The following is a 4,890-nucleotide window of genomic DNA, read 5'->3' as shown; positions in this document are numbered from 1 at the left end:
AGATTTCTGACTGATACAGAAGAGGTGCAATGAATTTTGTTGCCCATCCAACATGTTTGTTTAAGAAATGCCATACAGTGATTTTCCATTTCAATTTTTCTCCTTTCAGGTGTTACAATACCTTTGACTAGCTACTGTTGTCATGTCAACAACGTGAAGCAAGTTTGGTGGAATGAGAAATGGTTTTGGGTAATGGGTAATAAGGGGCTTCCCAGGTGGTGCGGCGGTAAAGAATCTGCCTGGTAATGCAGGAGATGAGACACAAGAGATACAGGAAGGAAAATCCGCTGGAGAAGGAAATGGCAACCCACTCCAATATTCTTGCCTAGGAAATTCCAAGGACAGAGGATTCTGGTGGGCTATATAGTCCACAGGGTCATGGAAGGTCACACATAAATGATCAACCAGGTGCACACACACACACATACAGTGGGTAAGAAGCTTGAACGTTTTGTTTTTCTTAGGCAGGACTAATACAATCTTTCAAAAATACTACACGAGACAACTTTCATTGGGAATAGTACATTCATGTCAGGCTCTGATTTTGGTTTTGATAATGCTGTTAGACATTTTGCAATGTGAACCCATATTTTCAAAAGAGAAAAGGTCTCCATTCCTAATGTTTCTGAAACATGTACTAAATTTTTGATGATGCAATATATGACCATTACAAAACTCCCACTTTGATCCATCTGCTCCAAAAATATCTATAATGCATCTTTAACATAAATCCATAAAAAAGAGAATGGAATAGTCATTTTGATAAAAATCTCTGCCAATAGTCCAACTTTATATCTTGCTCGTTACTTTTCAATTTCAAAAGAAAAAACAAGCAAGGATGAAAGCAATATATTATTTTGTGTTTTATCAGGTTATCAAAATAGATAGAATGCATTGGTTCTGTATTTGTAGAGTTACGATATATTTAAATCAATTATTATTAATGACAATAGGAGAGAATAACAAATAAATTCCACTATGGCCACTGGTCTCCGTATATTTTATCTTAGATGGCAATTTGCTGTGAAATATTTGGCATTCCCTTTTGTACATTTCTCAGGCCAAAATGAATGTTACTGTGTTGTCCCACTTCACACTCATTGATCAGAGAAGCTTTCTAGCGTCTGACAATAGTTAAAAAGGTAGGTAATCAGAAGTATTCAATCTTGGTAAAGCCTTGTCAACACGAATCACCATGTCAACATAAATTACCATGAAATAAGAGACAGTAGATGAAATGAATATGCTGGGCATAGCCAATGAGATCTGTGAACTCCATTTTGTATCGGCTTAAAAATAAGAGCAGGAAAACAGTTTGAATATGAATAGATTTAAGTGTGTTTGTTTGTTTCTGTTTAATTCCCTGCCTTCACAGACAATGATTATTGGAGTTGTGGGATTTATGTGCAGCCCTGCCACGTGGAGAACATATGCCTAGAGGCAGACTCGGTGCACGGCATTCACCCCTGATACTTGTTGCCTCTGGATAGATGTCCCAGAGTCACCTTGTGAAAACAGAAAGACTGAATTCGGTATAGTTATCATGAAATGCCACACACAAGAAAATTCCACTGAAATATAAAAGACATCCTAGGGCTAAAGAAAGTTGATGACCTTGGGGCAAAGTCAATGCTGAAAGTGGTTTGACAGTGCTGGAGAAATATTCATAAATGTCAAAAAGGAACATCAGGATATTTGTAAATGCAAACACCATCACGGCGGCACCTCCAATGTGCATTAAGGGAGTGTTTACACAAAATGACTAGCTGAGCGCAGACTTTGTACATTAAAAAAAAAAAATCTACTTTGATTTGCAGTTACACTAGCACATCCTTTCAAGAAGCCCCTGGGCTGAAAATTTGTCCATAACTCTGAAGGCATCTGACTCACTAACTCTCTAAATTCTGAAGGACTCCCGTGCGAACTCTGACCACACAGGCTTTGATGCCCATGAATTCACCCTTTTGCAGATAAATGAGGAAACAGAGGCACCTTCATCTGCACTCTGGGCAGTTGATCCCGGAAGATGCAGGGATCACACACAGGACTGTGTGAGATGATCACAGTCTCCACCTGGGATCATCCACAGCCCTGGGCTGCGAGGGACCAGAGTCCCTTCTTCACAAGGCCACTTTCTCCCAAATTCACTTCCTTTCTCTTTGACATCACTCATGAGTCAAGGGGCCAGACCCCTGGCTCTCACTGACCCCGTGGGCTGACCATCCCTGGGCACAGAGCCTTCTCCACATAGGAGCCCTCACATCTGCTCACCACTTACCCCTCTCAGTTCCTTTAGGCTCTCTGTCCACCCTCCACACACACAGGGAGCCATCTTTTCCCCCAGGATTACTGCCAATTCTAGTCAGAATCGACAGGCTTAGTGACACGTCCCTGAAAGAGCAGGAAGGTTCAGATCCCCTGGTAAGTCCCAGGGGCACCAGCACAGAAGCAGGCCTAGAGCAAGTCAGGCAATCGGGGAAGAAAAAGCCCGAGTCCAGGGAACCTGGGTCTTCATGCAGCACAGCCTGAGTCTGCGTCTCCAGAATCCAGAGTTGAGGTCGTCCAGGGAGACAAATCCCTCAGTGTGATCAGAGCCATCATCTGCAGAGCTACTCTGAGAGGCCACCTGCTACGCTGTGAGCAGGGAGCCTGGGGCAGTGCGGGTTGGTGTTAGCCAGTGACTAGTCTAATCTAGACAAAGCACCCAACACTGGGAATCAGATTCCAAAGAATTTCAGTGTGAGACCGAAGCCCGTTTCCTAATGAGAACCAGCCAAACTTCAACTATATCTAGAAGCAACCCTAGAAATTAAACTGTTATTAGTTTTTATTTGTGCTGCCTGTTTCAGAAAAAAAAAGACAAAAGGAAAGGAAGAATGAAAGAAAGAAAAAGAGAGAAAAAGAAAGGAAGGAGGTTGGATAATGAAGAAGTTACACAGAAATTTAAAATGTGACAGGTGTTGGCAGGAATCTCTACCATCCCCCTTACAAAGAGCTGCTGTTGGAAGTCTCCAGCAGAAGTGAGAGGCTTTACCATGAAAGCCACCACGTAGGGGCTTAATGAAGGGTACAGAGGGGAGGCAGACACGTGAGCAGTAGCCCTATGGTAACGGGAAAACAAAAGTTATTCCATGGCTGGTTAAAATTCTTAGATTATAGCTAAAACTATTTCAAAACCAATCCATATTCTATTAAGTAAGAGGGAGGGATGGAGGGAGGAAGGGATGGGAGGGAAGGGGAGAGAGAGAGGAGAGAGAGAGCAGAACATTTTTGTTTTGAATAGAATGCCAGAGAACAAAAACGAATGAATTTCTTTGCGGTGATCATCATAAAGCTTTATGCGATCAACAACATGAAAAGCCTGTTGCGGGGGAGGGTGCTTTCCTTAGTGTGTGAGACTAATTAATGACCAACTTTGAAGTCATTTAGAGAACATTTCCCATCAAGTCCAGTGATGCTTTTTTTTATTTGAAATGTCAGTATCGTCCGTCCTAGGGGAAAGAGAATGATCTTTTAAGCTTAGAAAACATTGTGGGGGTTGGAATTCATAAAACTGTTAAATGTGCTTCACGATGCGGACATCTGTCTTCCAGAACAGTGATGAGACAGGGTGAAGCAACCAAGGAAAACACAACCCAAGGACAATTAGAAAACCAAGTGTGGACTTCAGACAGAGCAATCTCACACAGCATTCAAGGGAATATGGGAGACACAGCATGAACTCCCCACTGGGAAGACCCAGAACATCATTCACTTGAAATCTATCAGACCTCCCAGAGCCCAGCTGCAATTTAGATTTTATTTTAGTAGAGCCATTTCAGAAAATTTGGGTACATGAGAATGTTTTGAACTCAACAACATTCATTACGAAGCATAAAAATTTCGAATTTCTTTAGATAGGAAAGGGTGAATACATGTATGCTAAAACATACATGTGTCCCTCGATGCCCATACTGTAGATTTTCACAGATCTGAAGGTTCATTGATCAATAAGAGTATGTTTTAATGTCCATCCAGGCCTTTATCATGACACCCAGAGGCATCCAATGGATAGTTTCAATCTTCTTGTTACTTTCAAAAATTATTCAACCAACTGCCATATATTATGTATCTTTCTTTTGTGAGTAATTTATCCTTTTTTTTTCCTTCTGGGGACCACACTGAACAGTATCATAACTCTGAAATGCTTATGAATGATTGAAGCTCAGAACCACAGGGATCAATGAAAGCCTTAACTTCCAGATACCCTGATTTCTCAGGGTACTTCTTCTGAAATGTTGTTGCCCCATGCAGGGAGAGATGGGAGTAGGTGGGTGGGAAGGCAGCACTGAGATAAAAAAACAAAAGGCACCCAAGCTAAATACCACCTCCTGACCTGACCTGGAGGCAGCAAATGACAGCTTGGAACTTGGGGAGCACTTCAGTATGCACAGCAACACGCTGCAGAAAGCCAGCTTTACACATCGTTAATGCTCTTAGTAGGGGCTGGTGTCCATACATTAGTTCTATCAGGGAGATGGAAAATAGAAAGTTGCTTTTCATTAAGTGTCAGTTCATCCAATGCCTTCTGTAGCATGAAAAAAAAAAAAGGTTGTTTTCAATTATATTTCAGTTATTTCAATACTTTCTTCAATTGGCATCATGAATGCTCAAAATTTTTCTTTGCAGAGAGAGGGCAGGTGCACAATCTATTATACAAATGCTAAACAAGTGGTTATTTTACAGAGTGGTTCTTTAGGATGTTACTACGGCCCAGACAGGCAGGCTCCCTTGACCGCGTGGCAAAGAGCTCCCTGAACTGCCATGAAATCCACAAGGCAGAATAAGGCGAGCTTCCCGGCAAGCTGCAGAACACATTCACCCTTCATCCCGTCTGTCCCTCTGTTCTTT

Source organism: Bison bison, unplaced genomic scaffold, assembly GCF_000754665.1.
Source record: "Bison bison bison isolate TAMUID 2011002044 unplaced genomic scaffold, Bison_UMD1.0 scf7180017864250, whole genome shotgun sequence".
Lineage (NCBI taxonomy): Eukaryota > Metazoa > Chordata > Mammalia > Artiodactyla > Bovidae > Bison > Bison bison.
Note: the sequence above shows the minus strand (reverse complement) of the source record.